Source organism: Ailuropoda melanoleuca, chromosome 3, assembly GCF_002007445.2.
Source record: "Ailuropoda melanoleuca isolate Jingjing chromosome 3, ASM200744v2, whole genome shotgun sequence".
Lineage (NCBI taxonomy): Eukaryota > Metazoa > Chordata > Mammalia > Carnivora > Ursidae > Ailuropoda > Ailuropoda melanoleuca.
Window position 1 is genome coordinate 116,253,808 of NC_048220.1, and position 19,847 is coordinate 116,273,654.

Below are 19,847 nucleotides of genomic sequence, written 5' to 3' on the forward strand. Positions count from 1 at the left end.
TCAATTATAATAAACATCAAAGACAGGCCAAAAAGAGAGGAGAAGTAATAAAATTGTGTGGGGAAAACTTATGGGCATATGTAGAATAAGATAGCTGCTGTGCTGTTAGCTTTACCTTTTGAACAATATAGGAAGGCACAGAAGGGCTAGGCTGTTGATTGTCGATGCTCTTTCTTCTTCTCCTACTCACTACTTTTGTGAATATAAGCTATAGATTCAATTTGGGTGTAATGCATCTTTAAACATGAGCCTAAAGGTCAACAAATTGAATGTTGAAGCTAAAAAGCTCTGCGGTAATTCATGATTTAAATCAGAGTGTAACAAAATAGATATCCCTCAAAGGCTTTACTATCCAAAAACAGCAAAATTCTGTCTTATTTCCTCTCCATTGTTTACTGTTTACTCATTTTCTATTTATTGTTTACTTACTGTACTCCCAAATTCTAAAACTAGGATGACAAAAGTTACTCAGTAAAACACTTGTTGGATGAATTACTGATCTGACTTTTTCTAAAGCTTGTATTTCTTTCCTTATACTTATCAAAATCTTCTCAAACACCTACTTCTGAGTTTGATGACTTAATTTCTGATCACATATATACCATGACATGGAAACATGTGGTTGGTTAACTAGAGTGCTTGTTCCCAGGGCGTGTGCTTGTCCTTAGCCTATTTGCCCTTAGACCTTTCTTTCTTTAGTTCTCCTCTGTATGGCAGGAGAACTGAACCTTCAGGCTGTAATTCTCAGGCTCCTGTAACAGCTAGCTTCTCCTTGGGATTGGCCTAGAGGAGGAGACACTCATAGACTATTTGAGTGTGAACAAAGGAAAAAGCCTTTTCCCTCCTGTTTCACCTGGGAAGCATTTTGTTGTGTAGCTCTGACTCCAGCTGCTTTTGACCAGGGGCACTGGGTTCCAGATTCCACTGAGTGATTGTGGCTCTAGATTCAAATAACATCATCTTCTCATGTGAAGCCTCCAGCCTAGGGATTTTGATGACTTCCTTCTGTTGTTAATCTCTGGGTAGCCTCAGTCTTCCTTTACCTGTGTAACCAATCTCCTGTTTTAAATATCTTCCATTGTGAGTAATTAGTCTCTTTTTTTCCTGTTTGGAGCTCAACATTAAAAATTAGCTATCAGTTATTTAGTTTGAAATATGATTGCTGTTATAATGAGGGCGAAATGAGATTTGATTTATTGTATTTAAAAAAAATTTAAAGATGTCTTCTACAATAAAAATCAAACTGTAAAGGAATACTTTCTCAGGGACCCAGTGTGGTTATAGTAATTATACTTACACAATTCTGAATAAGTAGAACTGCCTTGTGTAAGAAAAACTGTAGTCTAGAAAGGTGTCATTGGTGCTGTGGACATGATTTATTACATTTGAAATAGAGATGACACTTTCCAGTGGTTATGTGGGGGAAAAAAAGCAGAGGCGAGCTTAGGCAAGACCTTTAGTTTTCTCTCTCTCTGTGTGTGTGTGTGTGTGTGTGTGTGGTGTGTGGTGTGTGGTGTGTGGTGTGTGTGTGTGTGTAGTCCTTGCAAATCTGTGAAGGGTCTCAGATTTTCACAGATCACCATCCTGGCCCTCAGCTCTCCTATTCTCCACTTAGAAAGATGAGAACTGCAGTTTAAGACCATATACTCAAGGTCACATCTCTGTCTCTAGCCACATACCTGAAAGCCTTTGTTTCCACATTTTATTCCTGTAGTCCTTGAACTTCAGATTATAATTAATATGTTCTCTGAAAAAGAGGTGAACATCAGCAGGCTTGAGATGTGACCTATCTCTGTACACAGTTGACACATAATTCATGTGATGATTTTTCCTTCAAAGTTGTAATAATGTGTATCAGGCAAGAGTAATGAATTAAAACATTACTTACTTATACTTGGAAAGGCAATGTTGTATAGTGGTTAAGAACCTGGGCATTTGGATTTGGATTCCTACTTTGCTCTTTAACTATTTCTGAGAACTTAATTACTTCAAATCACTATATCTTCATTTTGCCATCTGTAAAATAGAGATGAAAAGATTTACAACACCTAAGAGGCATTTTTAAGGATTACATCAAATGTTACATGAGTAATTTAGAGTAGTACCTGGAATATTGTAACATAGTGAACACTCAGGACCTTAAGCTACGACGACAGCAATCATGATGATGATCATGATGATGATGGTGGTGATGATGGCGATGCCCACATAACAGAGTCTGATAAGATTAAAAATAGTTAGGTATGGCCTTGTAGATTTTAAGTTCTTTGCAGAACTGACATACAATTATCAGCATATTTCTATATATGTGTTTTTACATATTTACCTTGTTTATAGAATGACATGTACAGGATACTTAGGATCCTTTCAGAAAAAGGATTATAACCAAATGGGATCCTATTTCTCTTGTTTTTCTTAACTCAAGCAGGAATCTGTTGAAGGACCTGGAAAACAATAGAGCCAGTGCAGTGCTACACAAAAGGTTCAAGTCAACCTCTCAGTGCAACACAGACACTCCCTGGTATATTCCCAGCATTCTTCTGGGTGTAATACAGTGCAAGCCAATCACGTTCAAACATGAGGAGCCTTTTCACGAAGTGGTGTTATAGTAAAATAGAAGAAAATGAGCACTTTCTTTCCAATTAAAGATATATTTCCCACCTTCTCCTTAATGCTCCTCAAATTCTATCTGATTTGAAGAATAAGGCAACCACCCAAAGATCTTACATTTTTCAAGTTCAATCTGACTTAAATTCATATATTCTGATATCTTAACCTACTGGCCTGTCTTTCCTCATCTCTTTTATAATTTCAACCTCCTTTTCCTGACTTCCTGAAATTTGAATAATGTAGTTTCCTAAGGTTCTCTCCTAAGTCTTCTTCACTTACCACTCCATGTTTTCCTTCTCCAGCTGATCTAAGGTAGCCACACCATAGTCACCTCTGCATGGACAACTTGAGTTTATATATTTTAACACAACTCCTGAATTCTGGCCTATGTATTCCACTAATAGTATTTACATTAGTATACTTCCTAGGTATTTCAAAATGAACAAGCCCCAAATGATATTTGTTATCTTACCAACTCTAAATGTTTTTTTTTTCATTATTTCTTATCTTAGTGAGTGATAGCAAAATCTACAAGTCAGAAAACTCACCCAAGTCAGAAACTTACCCTCCTATCTAAATAATCATGGCACCTTATTTGTATTATACTGATACTCCCCAAATATTTTATCAATTCATCTACTTCCTTCTCTACTGCCATCATGCTGGTCAAAGTTATCATCATCTTTCCTCAACAACCCACTTGTGGTCTCCTCCTATGTGTCCTCACCCTTTTTGGTCCAACTTTCACGTAGAAGCCAGACATTTTTTTTTAACTTCTTAATTTTTAGTAATTATTGTTTCACAGGAACTTATAAAGAAGTGTACAGAATAAGTCCTCTGAGTCCTTCCCTCAGCCTCCACCAATGCTAACACCGTGAACAACTATAGCATAATATCACCAACAAGAAATTGACATTGAGGGGCGTCTGGGTGGCTCAGTTGGTTAAGCATCTGCCTTCCACTCAGGTCATGATCCTGAAGTCCAGGGATCGAGCCCCACGTTGGGCTCCCTGCTCAGTGGAGAGCCTGCTTCTCCCTCTGCCCCTCACCTGCTTTTGCTCTTGCTGTTTTTCTCTCTCAAATAAATAAATAAAATCTTTTAAAAAAAAGAAATTGACATTGATATAATCCATAAAATTAATTCAGATTTCACCATTATTTATGCACTTTCATGCATATGTGTGTAGCTTTATGCAATTTTTTTTTATTTGACACAGAGAGAGACAGCCAGTGAGAGAGGGAACACAAGCAGGGTGAGTGGGAGAGGAAGAAGCAGCTCCCAGCGGAGGAGCTCAATGTGGGGCTCGATCCCAGGACCCCAGATCACGCCCTGGGCTGAAAGCAGATGCTTAACGACTGAGCCACCCAGGCGCCCCAGCTTTATGCAATTTTATCACCCATGTAGCTTTATGTAACCACCACCACAATGAAAATACTAGACTGTACAATCACAAGATTACTTCAGGTTACCTCTTTATAGCCCTACTCACCCCCTGCTCTGTATCTAATCCCTAAGAACCATCTAATCTCCACAGAACCTTGCCAGCACCTTGATCTTGGATTTCTAGCCTTTAGCACTGTGAGAAACAAATGTCTATTGTTTAAGCCACTCAGTCTATGGTATTTTGTTATAGCAAGCTGATCAAACTAATACAGACTCCCTACTCAATCCCTTCTGGTGTCACCTACAGGTATAGAGGGTAGCTTTCTGGGCCACCTGATATCACTGGTCCAGGTTCTGCAAGAGACAAAAGAGCTCAAGCCACTGGCCTGGCCTTCTTCTGATCCTGGGTGCAGGACAGGGAGACACAGGCTCCTGTTGATGCTGCTCCTGCCAAGAACAGAACTGTCATTGGGAGGTGGGTGTCTTGTGAGGACCGGGTTGGTGGGGCTTCCTGCCATTCCTACTTCCAGTGGATCAGATCACTGCCAGGTCCGGATTATAAAGCAATGGCCGGGACTCTCCCCCTAGGTCTCTTTATGCTTTCCTTTTCCCAGTGCTTGACCTGGAAGACAAGCTTGTCTTTTCATTTGTTTTGTTTTGCCTATGCCTATTGGTGGTTCTGGGTTTTACACCTCTCCTGTATCCAGTCTGAGAGCCTTTGGAAGATAAACAGAAAACCTAGGAAATTTCACCATGCAGTCATTCCTCGTGTCCTGAGGTTTCTAGTGGTCTGCCTTCTTCCATCCTTCCCAGCCTTCCTTCCTAGTGCTAATGGCACTCTTTCAGGTTACTTTTGGAGTCCTTTTTATCATTGTCCTGTGGACACATTCCTGGGTATTTCATTGAATTTATAGAAGAGCATAGGAGAACTTATTATTCTATACCTACTTTCTCCAAAATGGGACAGGGTAATCTTTTAAGAAAGTAAATCTGTTTTGATTGCTCTACCCCTTTATTAACATCATTATAGGCTATTGATAGGTTTTTTTCATTCCAGTGACTTGGTCTTTCAGATTCTTGAATGTACTATATTCCATTTCTACTTAGATGCTTTCTGTTGCTCTTCTGTTTGCTCAGGATCGTTTCTCTTCTCCATTCACAATCCCTCACCTTCTATCCTCAGGATCCCCTTGACTATCTGTTAATTCCTATTCATCTTTTAGAACTTAGCTCAAATATCATTTCATCATCAGTGAGGTCTTCTCGGACTCCTCATACCAGATCAGATCCTCTTGTTATACAGTGTCATAGCCATTCTTTTTTCCCCCCATGTGTTCATTCATTACAATTATAATTAAATAAATGATTGCATAATTGATTGTTTAGGATCTCTGTCCATTGCTCGAATGCAAACTCTTAGGACCTGGATCTATCCTTGTTCAACACTGCCCCCATTTTATGTACCTGAACATTTAAATTTTTTCATTTCTTAAATTTTTAAAATTCAGTATGTATCTGGAATTTTCCATTTTTCAAAAAGCTTTGCAGTCATTAATTAGTTAATTATCAAACAGTCTTGACAGTTTAAAAAATTAAAAAGTACACAGTATTTAGGATGCATTTGTCCTCTTCTCAAAGCTCCTTCTGAAGAAATTCCTCCCATCTACAAGGAGGAGTTCATAGTAAATTATCCCTTTCTCTTTTCATAGAGGGTCAATAATTTAGTACTAAAGAGTAACATTCACTAATTTTCCCACAGTTATTTACTCCAATCAGCCAGGCATGGAGCAAGAACCTAGAGAGACAGTGATGAACAAGGTGGACCACAGTCCTTTGATGTAACTTAGAGCTGAGAAATACAGAGATTATCTGCATAAAGAAGCCATGAAGACCAACAGCTATGGGCTTTCTTACTTGAGAATTGGTTTTAGTCAAATATTCTTAATTTTTACACAACTAAAACAGAGAAAAATTATTTCTCTAACAATCAACAACAGAGTTAAGAAAAGAGCAGCATGTTGGAAGAATAATGTTGAGATGTACATAGGCCAGTAATTTTCCTTAAATCTGTAGGGGATTTGGTACATTCTGTTTGGATTAGTTACTTAATAATACAGGAAGAGAATCTCAAGCAACAATGTGTTGCACAATGTTATTCAGGAAATCCTACGTAAAAAGTAATGCCACCACCAATGTAAAGTTGCTTTTATTTCCTTTGCAGAGTTTATAAACTGAATTTTTGTTCCAGTAAATACACTGCGACAGTAGTTGTTAAGTAGAGAGGAAGTGATAGTTCCCTAGCATTTCCTAACATTAAATAAAACAAAATTCCAAATCCTCAAAGATTGTTGCCATCTTTCCTTCAGTAATAAATAAATTAACCTCGGTTCACTTGTTTGCTAGCATTCCAGTGAGAAGGGTAGATTCTAACATTTCACTTTTTAAATCTTGACATTCAAAAACGTGGTTGAAAAAGATGCCAATGCTCAGCATATTTTCTTAGGCTGGTATTTCAGATGGTAGTCTTCCTGTCTTTGTTAGAATTATATTAACTGTGGTGGGGATTTCATAATGGCTGTTTTAAAGAGAAAATGATCCCATTTAAGATCATTATAATAAACTTTTGATTCTGCCATAATCTGAGATAATCCATCAACTGAAAAATGAATAATATGATTTCTTATATACCATTGAATTTATAGATTGTGGAAATTTACAAATTAAATGAAATCAGGTAAGAGTGTAAAAAATTTGTATTTAAAACTTGGTTTATTAGACTTAAGGATGGTATGCAATCATATCTTCTTCCCTATCCTAAGTTTGGAGTCAGAGTCATTCAAATGGAGATCAAAGTAGCCACTTATCTATGTGACTTAAATGTATTAACAAAAGCAGAATTCCTTTTACCTTGATCTTAGTCTACCTTAAGATGGTCTACTCAAGTATGGTTGTTTTAAAATAGGTGCACAGATGCTTTGACATCCTTCCCTTCACAAAGTGGAATCTAATTCCCTTGCCCTTGAGTATGGATTCAGTGACTTGCTTCTAAAGAGGAAAATATGGCAGAAGTGATGATGCATTCCTTTTGACACTTAGTCATAAATGACATTGTTACTCCCTCTTCGTTCTTTCTCTTAGACCATTCATTTCTGGGAAAGGTAGCAGTCATGTCATGAAGACCCTAAATCTGTGTTGAGATCCACATAGTAAGGAATTGGGGCTTCCTCTCAGCAGCTATGTAAGGAAGTCAGCTTGCAAGCAGAAATCTTGAGGTGTCTGACTCCTGTTTAAAAGTACGTGCGTATGGGGCACCTGGGTGGCACAGCGGTTAAGCGTCTGCCTTCATGCTCAGGACGTGATCCTGGCGTTATGGGATCGAGCCCCGCATCAGGCTCCTCCACTATGAGCCTGCTTCTTCCTCTCCCACTCCCCCTGTTTGTGTTCCCTCTCTCGCTGGCTGTCTCTATCTCTGTCAAATAAATAAATAAAATCTTTAAAAAAAATAAAATAAAAGTACGTGTGTGATTTTTTTGGGCCTGATCATAGACAATTACGAAAACTTTACCAAGCAGGCCTCAGAGAAAGCTGCCCTCTCCAGTCTAAACCTGGTGTGTAGTCAATACAGTGCAGTCTCTGAAGGGAGTTACAGCCAAGGACTCAGTCTCCCTGGCCATATTTTTCACATGTTTGTATTCCTAGCCCTGGTGGGCGCCTTCATTTCAAGGTCCTCTTACCTGAGGCCTTAGGCAGTGCCTCTGGGAGTCCTCCTTATGGGAGGGAAGAGGAGCAAACCTCAAAGACATTTTTCTTTAATCTGACTTAGTACTTTTCCACCCCTAACTCTCCCCCTCACTTTCCCTCTGACCACAGGGTTCATAAAACTACCGGAGTCTTTTATTTGGGACTCCTTCAATAGTGAGATGACCCCCACTTCTACACTGGTCCGCCTGACCCTTGACTCCTGTGCCGTTCTGTGGGAGGGAAATGGAACAAGGTGAGTCAATGCTTTCTTCAGTTTTAGCCCTTGGCTTATACTATGTCCACAACTGATCAAAGGCTCAGCTCTTCCATTTATGGCTTATTGCATTAATTGACTACTCTAACCCTCGATAGCTCAGCAGTATTTCTCTCCAGCTCATTTGAGCTCCTGATAACCTCCAGGCCAAGTCAAGCCTGAAGATGACTGCAGGCCTGACCAACATCTTGACTACAATCTCATAGGAGACCTTAAAGGAAGGCTTTTCTTTCCTTTCCTTTTCTTTTCTTTTCTTTTCTTTTTTCTTTTCTTTTCTTTTCTTTTCTTTTCTTTTCTTCTTTTCTTTTCTTCTTTCTTTCTTTCTTTCTTTCTTTCTTTCTTTCTTTCTTTCTTATTTTATTTATTTACTTGACAGAGAGAGAGAGAGCACAACAGGGGAAGCAGCAGGCAGAGGGAGAAGCAGGCTCACTTAGCAGGGAGCCTGATGTGGGGCCCGATTCCAGGACTCCAGGATCATGACCTGAGCTGAAGGCAGACCTTTAACTACTGAGGCATTCAGGTGTCCCTGAAGAAAGGCTTTTCTAAGGAAGTAATAATTAAACTCAGATTTTAAAGAGACTTAGAGCTAACTAGGTGAAGTAGGAAAGGTGTGGATAGGTAGGAGGTGCCCCTGGCTAAGGAATAGTATGTGCAGGCCCAGAATTCCTGCCTCATAACTATGAAACTTCCATAGATAGGTGGAGAGAAATACGTAGATGAGCCAAAAGTGTCTTTGGAATGATGACCTAGGCACTGACTCTGATGTGCTTTCTTTTTGGAAGCAGGAAGTACACAATGAATCCTGCTTTTTGGCAGGAAGAATCTAAAGAGAGAGAGAGAGGCTGAATTGTTTATGTTCAACTTCTCTCAAGCTTGTCCTCAGGAGAATCCTACCTCTTCTTCAGAAGGGACAGATAAGGAAACCATTCCATAAATGGACCAAAATCAGGTCTTAGTGAAGTTATGTTTTTCCATATATTACAATCATCAACATCCTGGGAAAACTTATATGTCATAAAATCAGCAAATATTACTATGATATTTTGGGCACCAGTGATTATGATGCTTAGAGTGAAAAATGAAGTGTTTGGAGGTGAGATTATGGACATGGAACTTTGTCAGGAATAACATGACACATTTATTGCTGTGAGTTGATTTGTCTTCTATTTAATGCCAATTTATCTGTGGTCAATTCACTAGGAGATTAGTAATGAACTTGAAGGAACAGAGAAAAGTGAACTCCATAAAAATAGCACATGACCCAACATGTAGTAGTCCTCCTGAAATATACCTTTGTTAAATGGATATAATGAATAAAGAGCTCAGTGTGATATTGTGACAGATAAAGACCAGAGAATGTAAAGAATGTAATTAAAGTACTTTTTATGGACAGATGCATGGTACTGTGGAGGCCACTAAGAAGGGGAATTGACTTACGTGGGAGGTAAGGAAGACTTCTCTAAAGAAGTAATATTTGAATCTAAAAGACAAGTAGTAATAGCTAAAATCAGAAGGGTAGAGATAGTTAATTAACCTAATTAAAAAAATTGAATTAAGAACTTAACCTAATTAAGAACTTGAGGGTTGACCTGGCTTTTTTAAACATATCTTCCTGACAGAACAAAGCAGAGATGCTAATGATGAACTTATTCGTTTATGTTATTCAGTTAGGGTGATGACAACTGTAAAAAAAATCAAACTGAAAATTTCAGTGGTATAACATAATAGAATTTTCTTTCTCAATCACGGAACTGTCCATTGAGGGTGTTATTGTTTGATTTTGGGCTTTCACCTGGTGTCTCAGGGACTCAGGATCCTTCCATCTTAAGACTCCGCCATCTGCTAGCGTCCAGCAAGAGAAGAGAAACAGAGTAAAGAAGGCATAGCAGCTTCTTTAAAAAAAACCCAAGCCCAGAAATAACACACATCATTTTGCTTATATTTTATTAGTATGAATTAGCCATGTGATTATAGCTTTATGCAAGCAGTGTGCTGGGAAATGTACTCACTGCTTGGGAGAATGCCTCTGAGCAACACCTACCATATTCCAGAGGGGGAAAGGGAAGATAATTTTGTGTGTGTGTGTGTGACCAGCTAGCATCTTTGCCACACTTACTGAATGAATGCAAACTGCTGATTGATTCTTTAAATATAATCCCAACCTTGAATTTCATCACTCTTTAGGCAATTATGTGAAAATTTCAAAACAACATATTGATTTTTAAAAATACACATATGCTATTTGGCATTTTGGAATGAGGTATGCAGTTCTTCATGATCACAGATATCTTTATGATATTTTGTATAAGAGGAAAACATTTTCCCTGGCAGGGGGAGAAAAATTAGTTAGGTTTGCTTGTCTTACTTAGAGACATGGACTATCAAGACTTGAGAGACTAATTGCATGGATGGACCCTAAATCTAATGGAAATGAGTACAGAGAACATTTTTAAATAAGCCTTTATGGTTTCTTTTCTAACCAGTTGTAACAGGAAATTAAACAATTCGAATGTATGAAAGTTTCAGTTTGAGGTATTTTATTTTTATCGTTCTTAAAAACTCATTGGTTCGTGTGAACTTTCTTATGGTAAAATTTATAATGTGAAAGTTTTTTATGGTCAAAATTTATAATGGGAAATACCACAGAAGTGCGTGTGTTCGGTAAAAGGAGTTTTAGATCAGATAAGAAGGTGGGAGAACTACACATGCAGAAGAAATTATTGCACTTTGTACCACTCAAGCACTGGAGATGATGGCAAATGTGACTGTAGACCCAGAAATATTGAGAGCAGAAATAATGTCTGACTCATCCATTCAAGGGTGGAAAAGTGACCAGAATTCTTCAGCCTAAGAGTGATAAAGCACCAGGTACTGAGATCCTGACCTGATATACATAAATGACTGCGAAATATTATATCTGTATAGTGCTTTGTGACTTTCAAAGCACCATCTGGGTTTGATATTTATCATCATTGCAACACAGCAATAAAGAGAGTCAGACAGTTATAAAGTTAAGTTATTCAGAGAAGTTAGGTATGAGCAAATCCTTCAGTTAAACTGCCCTTCCGCGGTTAAGAGTGTTCCTAGCACTTGTAAACTTCCACTTGACTTTGTGTCACTTCCTGTTCTATTGACTGATTGCACTTTAAGTACACGCTAATATACTACTACTCATGAATAATATTTTTGACTGGTTGAGCTAGACTTTTATTTAATTGGACTACTTTTCACCATCATAGGTTGAAGTAAATCTGGAATGCTTGCATAGTCTTGGGTTCTAGGTTTTTTTCTGGCACTTACAAGTTTTATGATCTTGATCAAATTTCTTATCTCTTTGAGTCTGCTGCTTTATCTGTAAAATAGAGATAAAGATACTTGCCCTTATCAGTGTCATGAAATGAGCGTGGCATAATTTACAAAGATTGAGACTAATTCTTATAAATCTTAAATGTTCTACAAATATAAAGCAGTGTTATTATTTGTCTTCCTCTTCCTGGTTGGTTTTTATAATCCAGCCCAAGCCAGAGAAAAATAGATCGAAACCCATCTAACTGATGGGGTTGAGCCTAAGTGAAATTGGTTCTTGAGATAACTTGCTTTATGATTTCCTAACTTTGACTTAAGTTAATCAACTATCCTTTTGTCTAGGATTCTCTGGGTTTTAGCACTGAAAGTCCAGTATCCTGGCAAACCCCTTAGTTTTGGGCAAACCAGAATGACTGGTGACCCTACCTTGATTTTCTGATTGAAGGATTCCTAAACAGGAATTTTAACCTTCTCTTTTTATTAATATGAGATCATTCTTTGGTAAGAATATCTTTGTCATATTAGTGCATTTGTTTTTCAGAATATGGATTATACCAGACTTTCAACCAAAACAGTTGGCTAAAGAGTATACAACACAGTTCTGTGCCCACATAATGACATAGAACTTGTACAGAGATATGTGCTCACTTCCTTGTACTGCCAGGTAATATGTGTGATAACCTCTACTAGAGTGCTTATTACATTCAATTGAAATTATTTAACCCTCTATCTCCCTCATTAGATCTAAGCAGGAATCCAGTCATGTTTATCTTTGATTCTATAACATCCAACATGCTAACTGACACATTGGAGACACCTAGGAAGTATATGATAAACCAAAATATGGAGCTTAGAACTTGCATGGAACAACCCTTATGAGAGTCAGTTTTTTGATGATCTATAAAATGTACAGAATAAAATTGTCATTTAAGCCTCATAGATTTGAGTGAAGCTGAAGTGAAATAATATGAAAATGTGAATTACTTTTGTAAACTATTAAGTGTAGTAAAATTTATGTTTGAGAAAGGATTGATATTAATATTTAATAGCCCTAACATTTCAGCTTGTCTTTCAGCCTGCCATGCTTCCTAGATTCTTGATTTGGTCTTTGAATATTAAATTTGTGCTTCTATCCAAGAGTTTACGTCATGTATCCTGTACATAAGTGACCACAAGGCAATGTGAAACAGAGTACTTGTCACGGATACAGCCACTTATAAATTAATATCATCTTATCTAAATAGAATAAGAAATATAGATGCATTTAAGTTCAGTCCAGTTTATTTCCTGGAAGACTTTGCTTGAGAGTCATCTACATTAATATTGTGCAATAGTTGGTAAGCCAATGAAACTGCAATAAATTATATATTTATTTCCAAAGGAATTAACTTTTCATGCAACATGATTAATAGTTGTCTCTTCAATAGAATTTCTGTTTAGAAAGACTTGTTTAAATGTCATCACGACCAGGGCTTGATTTTGGTGGCCCACCACAGATACTGTATTCCTTTGGCAGTTCCCATGTAGTTTCTTCTTGTTTCTGAAAATCCATCAAGAACTCAGAGCAGCTTAATCAATGTGGAAGAATGTCTGTGACTCTAGATATGGATTAATTTAGCTAAGTGACAATTTCTTGGATTATTCTGAAGATGCAACAGGTGGCTTTTCAGTTTTTTCTCTTGCAGGATGCAAATGTGTCAGGTCCCCAGTAACTGAATCCTTTCTTTTTTTCAGTGATCTAAAATAGGGTCCCAGACAAAGGAAAGTATTCCATAGCCAAACCTACCATTTGCCCGCTGGATCATGATACCTCCTTTCTGGGATACTTGGGGTGAGAACATACAGTGTTTGGAGTCCTTATCTTCAGAACTGAATTGGACTATTCTTTTGCATTATGGACTCTCTGAAGAAGAGAAGGATACAGGCAACCTGGAGTTAGACTGAGAGGCCTCTTGAGATCAGCCTGAACTTGGAGTTTTCAGAGCTCCAGTAGAGGGTAGTACCCTCTACTGGAATGGTGAAGGAAAGACCACTGTGGATATGGCCAGCAGAAGATAAGATGTGCTGGCTTTCTAGGCCATGGTGTCAGGAAGGTGGGGCTAGAGCATTCATGTATTCATTCTTTTATTCAACAAATATGTATTTATTACCTGTGTAATAAATTTTAATAAATTTTATTCAACAAATATGTATTTATTATATGTGTACACTGTACTACCCAACGCAAACACTGGGTTATAGTAGTGACTGTGATAGGTCTCTGTTTTCATAGAATTTGTACGTTGTTTTTTTGTGGGGGACAGTTGACAGATGGATAATAAATAGATTAAAAAAATAACCAGGAAACAAAAACATTTGGTAATAATATGTGCAATGCAAAAAATAAAAATAGGCAATGTGATAATGAATGTCAGGTTGTCTATGCTGATTGGCTGGTTGGGAGAATCTTGCTGTGAAGGTGATGGTTACTTGAGATCTGACTGTCAAGCAGGAGCCAGCCAGGTAAAATCTCTGGACATGGCATTACCATCAGAGTGTGGCTAATGCAAAGGCTCTCAGGGAGGTACAGACTTGGTGGTTTGGAGGAAACAAGGAAGGCCAAAATGGCTGAAACAGAGTGATGTGGCGAGTACAAGAGAGGAGGCTGAAGAAAGAAAAATGGGCCAGGTTATGCAGTGCTCTGTACACCAGGATAAGGCACTTGCATATATGTGTGTTCTCCATGTATGGAGAACCATTAGGATTTAAGTAGACAATACATAAGTAAGTACTATGTTGTGCTTACAAAACCACTTTGTGCTATTTTACGTGATGACTAAAATGTAAGTTAAGTAAGGACCCTTGGGATCTGGCTTGAGTTGGTGGTGTCTATTTACATGGGGTCTAGATAGCAGGGGATTTGAATTTAAAGCTTGAGTCTTCTTCTTTTTGGATTGCAGAGATTATCTTCCTTTGTCCCACCAGCAGTGAGACACCTGATGCTGACACAGCATGAAAGGTTGGTGCAGAACCTTTTCTTGGCTTCGGAAGAAGCTCTACTGTCTCATTACATATGAGAGGTTAGACTCTGGTGTGCACATCAGGTGGGGTTCTGCAGTAAAGCTATACCTACAGTTCTACTTTGTTCTGCCCCAGGCATTCTCATGGATATATGGCAACCTAGCCAATCTTTTTCAGTGGCTAGGTACACCAGTACCTGCTACCTCCAAATGCTTGAATCTTTCTATGAATGAGTGCTTTAGAATTAAAATAAAAAACAAAGACTCAATGACACTTAGAACTCCTAGTGGCCTAATAATTTTTTAAACATCAACAAAATATGGTCTTCAATTATGGGATTAAAAAATATTTAGAAAATGCTCTCAATTTAGTGATTATTATTCACCTAATGAGTTAATACATATTGTTGCAGGCCTAGTGAGAGAAGCCTTGCTGACCATGGTGACAACAGAGATTCTTGGCATAAAATACTGTTGAAAGTTTTCAGTTCAACTTATGTTTTTAAATGTTTTTCAATCATTTATTTTTTTTCCCATTTTTTTCTTTCTAAAAATGTTTTAAATTTGAATTCAATTAACCAACACATCATTAGTTTCAGATGCAATGTTCAACAATTCATCAGTTGCATGTAACACCCAGTGCTCATCACATCATGTGCCCTCCTTAATACCCATCGCAGTTACCCTAACCCCCCAGCCACCACCCCTTCTGCAACCTTCAGTTTGTTTCCCATAGTTAAGAGTCTCTCATGGTTTGTCTCCCTCTCTGATGACTTCCCATTCAGTTTTCCCTCCCTTCCATTATGGTCCTCTGCACTGTTTCTTATATTCCAGATATGAGTGAAACCATATGAAAATTGTCTTTCTTCGACTGACTTATTTCACTTTGCATAATACCCTCCAGTTCCATCCATGTCAATGCAAATGGCAAGTATTCATCCTTTCTGATGGCTCAGTAATATTCCATTGTATATATGTACCACATCTTTATCCATTCATCGATCGAAGGATATCTTGGCTCCTTCCACAGTTTGACTACTGTGGACATTACTGCTATGAACATTCGGGTGCAGGTGCCCTTCATTTCACTACATCTGTATCTTTGAGATAAATACCTAGTGGTGCAATTGCTGGGTCATAGGGTAGTTCTATTTTTAATTCTTGAGGAACCTCATACTGGTTTCCAGAGTGGCTGCACCAGCTTTCATTCCCACCAACAGTGTAAGAGGGTTCCCCTTTCTCCACATCCTCACCAACATTTGTTGTTTACTGTCGTGTTAATTTTAGCCATTCTGACTGGTGTAAGGTGATATCTCATTGTGGTTTTGATTTGTATTTCCCTTATGACAAGTGATATTGAGCATTTTTTCATGTGTCTGCTGGCCACTTGTATGTCTTCTTTGCCGAAATGTCTGTTCATGTCTTCTGCTCATTTCTTGACTGGATTATTTGTTTTTGGGTGTCGAGTTTGATAAGTTCTTTCTAGATCTTAGATACTAGCCCTTTATCTGATATGTCATTTGCAAATATCTTCTCCCATTCTGTAGGTTGCCTTTTAGATTTGTTAACTGTTTCCTTTGCTGTGCAGAAGCTTTTTTGTCTTGATGAAGACCCAATAGTTCATTTTTGCTTTTGTTTCTAGTATTTATTTATATAATAAAAATCAAGTAATATAGTTAATCCCGTAGAGAAATAAATGCAATCATATGATACTGGCCCATGCTTGTTGTTAAAAATCTGTGAACTGTCAAGTTCAAATGCATTCACTTTTTTTATGTAACAGAAATTTCTCAAAATCTCTTCATTTCTTTAGAGTGCTCTGACTATGATTTTTTGAACATATTCTCTTATTTGTCTTTCCACCTTTCCACTGTGTTTAATAATTTTGGTATACATTAAGATATAAGTACTTTTTACTTGTAATTGATATCTAGGATCAACTTAGATTAAGCATAGAAGACTTAATTATACTTAAAGAATATAATGTAAGTATTGTAAACTTCATGAATATAAAATAGATTTAAAAGTCTGTGAGAACTATTAGAATGTATCCTTCTACCCCAGAGTATGATAGCAAGAACAGGAGGTGGAGAGTAACTCATAAGCCCAAGTTTTCTTGCCTTTTCTTCTCTTCTTTTTTAAATTGAAGTATAGTTGACATACAATATTACATTAGTTTCAGGTGTACAACATAGAGATTCCACAAGTTTATACATTATGCTATGCTCATGGCAAGTGTAGCTATCATCTATCATCATACAGGGCCCAAATTTTCTAATCTTTCATAATAGGAAGTGAAGAGATACTGTCTAAGACTGAACAAGAAACAGGGGTTTAAGTATATGTTTTAGAGTTATTAAGGTAACCAATAAAAGAAAATATGTTTTGAAAGAACTTGCAAGAGGAGGTGGGAAGTTTCTAAGGGACTAAAATCTCCATCTTTCAAATGGAAAGTCACTGTGCTACAGGCTTTTCCTCCAGAAGACCTGGGCAAACCCTTCCAATACCACATCTCCTGACCTGCACATTGTGCAGGAGCTCAGTTCTGATGGTGGTGGGGGCTGGTCTTATTTTGCAAGAAGACCACTGCACACCTTGTTAAAATGTGCCCCATCCCTGGTGGAGATCAAACATTGCCCACAATAGGCAAAGAGAGCCTTTAAAGACAACTAGACTGAGGAAGGATAGGCTAAGACTCAACAGCAGAGCACACACAACAACATAGGAGACACTCCTGAAATGCCAGGCCCTGGGGAACAAGGGACACCGTACACTGCAGGGAACTATAGGATCTCTACTTCATAAGGCTATTATTGTTAAGAGCAAGAGAGGTAGCTAACTTTCTTAACACACAGAAACAGACACAAAAAGTTAGATAAAATGAGGAGACAGAGAAACATCTCCCAAATGAAAGAATAGGACCATACCACAGCAAGAGACCAAAGCAAAATGGTTATAAGTAACATACCTGATAGAGAATTTAAAGTAATGATCATAAATATACCCACTGGACAGGAGAAAAGAGTGGAGGACATCATTGAGACCCTTACACAGATATAAAAGAACCAATCAGATACCAAGAATATAATAAATGAAATTAAAAATACATCTGATGGAATAAATAGTAGTCTAGATGAAGCAGAGGATCAAATTAATGACCTAGAAGACAGAGTAATGGAAAATAACCAAGCTGAGCAAAGGAAAGGAAAGAAAATTATACAAATTGAGAATAGTCTAGGGAACTCAATGACTCCATCAAGCATAGTAATATCCACATCATAGGGATCTCAGAAGAAGAAGAGAGATAAGGGAGCAGAAGTTTTATTTGAAGAAATAGTAGCTGAGAACTTTCCTAATCTTGGGAAAGAAACAGATATCTAGGTCCAGGAGACACAGAGATTCCCCCCAAAATTCAGCCCAAGGAGGTCCACACGAGACACATAATAATTAAAATGACAAAAAAGCAGCGATAAAGAAAAAACTTAAAAGCAGTAAGTGAAAGCAAGACAGTTAAATACAAAGGAAGCCCCTTAAGGCTATCAGTGTATTTTTCAGTGAAAACTTTGCAGGCTAGAAGAGAGTGGCATGATACCCTCAAAGTGCTGAAAGAGAAAAATCTGTAGCCAAGAATACTCTATCCAGCAAGGCTGTCATCCAGAATAGAAAGAAAGATAAATAATTTCTCAGACAAACAAAAACTAAAGGAGTTCATGACCACTAAATCAGTCCTACCAGAAATATTAAAGGGGAATCTTTGAGTGGAAAGGAAGACCATAAGTGAGAGTATGAAAAGTAAAACAAAACAAAACAAAAACAAAAAACGAAACAAACCTCCACAAAAGCAGTATAAATAAATACTTCTGTAAAAATCAGTCAAGGTATTCATAAAATAAAAGAATGTAAAATAGAGCACCATTTACCTAAAATGGGAGAGGGAGAGGAGTAAAGAATGAATTTAAACTTAAGCAACCATCAACTTAATATATAGACTGCTATATGCAGAAGAGTTTATATAACAACTTAATGGTAAATTAATCAAAAACTAATAACAGATATGCAAGGAATAAAGAGAAAAGGATCCAAGTATATCACTAAAGAAAGCCAACAAACCATGAAAGAGATCAATTGGGAAGCCAATGGATATCTAAAGTTCATAAATCAAGGAATGGAGATAAAGCCTAATATTTATATTATGATTATAACTTTCATAAGAACTCTATTTAGAAATGTTAGAAAGAGATTTTCTCTGAGGAGTGAGACTTGGGGTAGGTGAGAGATTTAATTTAATAGCTCTTTTTAATATTTTTCAGACATGTGCATACAAGTTTATAATAAAGCTGTTCATCTAGCTTGAGTCATTGCTACAGTGAATATCTATGGACATCTTTACAGACATATGCAAATAGGATGAATTCCTAGAACTGAAATTTTTAGTACTTATAGCAACTCCATATTCTCTTAAAAAAATAAAATGGTTTGTCTCAATTTGTATTTCAACCAACATCATTTGAGTATCCCCAATATTCCAAACCCTAGCCCAAACTTAATATTATAAGTAATTTTGATATTTGACCATTCTGCTTGATGAGAAATCATATTTAATTTTTGTTTTATTAGAAATTCTCAAGGAGGCTGAATCTTTTTTCACGTGCTTATTGGCCATAAGCACTCTATAGGTGCTTACTTGCTTTTACACTTTTCCCATTTTCTTCTATTGGCTGTTAGAATTAGTTGAATTATGGTACTTCAGTATAATAAAGTAATACTATTTTAGTATTAAGGAGGATGGGGAAATTGTATGCATAAAATAAAAACATGATTATGCCATATTGTTACATAAAAGTAATGCAGAATGGAATGTAAAGTGCAATTTCATTTTTCATTTAGATAACAGGTAGACAAAGAATATAAACATCCGCTATTGGAAGGGCATATTCTCTATCTTTTATGACTTGAACTTTCTTCAATATCAGTTCTTCCTCTTCTATTGTTTTCTATTATTTCCTCACATTCCATTTTCATCTAATTAAATTTTTAATAGCAGCTATTATATCCAAAGCTCTAGTTGGGGAAAATCTATTTTTTATTTAAATCTTCTGTTTATTGTCTTATTGTAAAATCATTTGTCACTTGCTACATCTTCAATAAGAAATAGGTCTTACAAAACGATCTCTTTTGAAACTTATATTTTGGCAGTAACAAGCAGCATTATTTATATTGCAGTTTCCAAATCTAGCTGTGACTCAGCACCATCTAAACAATTTGTAAAACACAAATTCCCAGTCCCATCTATAGAGATTCTGAAGTGGACTTACAAGAAGTCTGAAGTGGACTTCAAAATATATATTTTGAAAAGTTCCTCAGTTAATTTAGATGCATGATAAGTTTGGGAACAACTAATTTAGAACTCATTAGAAACAAATTTCTTTATAAATGTATTTTAATATTTTCAATACATTTGAAGGTTTAGCTCAAAATATTCTTTTTCTGCCTCTTCAACATGGAATTCGTAATCATTTTCATTTTGGAAGCT

The 19,847-nt window shown here is 37.0% G+C and overlaps 2 long non-coding RNA genes across 2 annotated transcripts in view; one reads left to right on the forward strand and one right to left on the reverse strand.

Annotated features, from left to right (window-relative positions):
- LOC117801589 overlaps window positions 1-19,847 on the reverse strand; it is an 84,386-nt gene that overhangs the window by 11,651 nt on the left and 52,888 nt on the right. The window contains exons 3-6 of the long non-coding RNA XR_004624299.1: window positions 2,327-2,444; window positions 2,106-2,218; window positions 1,889-2,016; window positions 1,680-1,747 (exon numbers count right to left, since the gene is read on the reverse strand). This is a non-coding gene — a long non-coding RNA (uncharacterized LOC117801589). The remainder of the gene's footprint in view (window positions 1-1,679; window positions 1,748-1,888; window positions 2,017-2,105; window positions 2,219-2,326; window positions 2,445-19,847) is intronic.
- Window positions 7,535-13,558, forward strand: LOC117801590. Its single transcript, XR_004624300.1, has 4 exons — window positions 7,535-7,988; window positions 9,403-9,453; window positions 11,857-11,979; window positions 13,050-13,558. It is a non-coding gene; the product is annotated as an uncharacterized LOC117801590 (long non-coding RNA).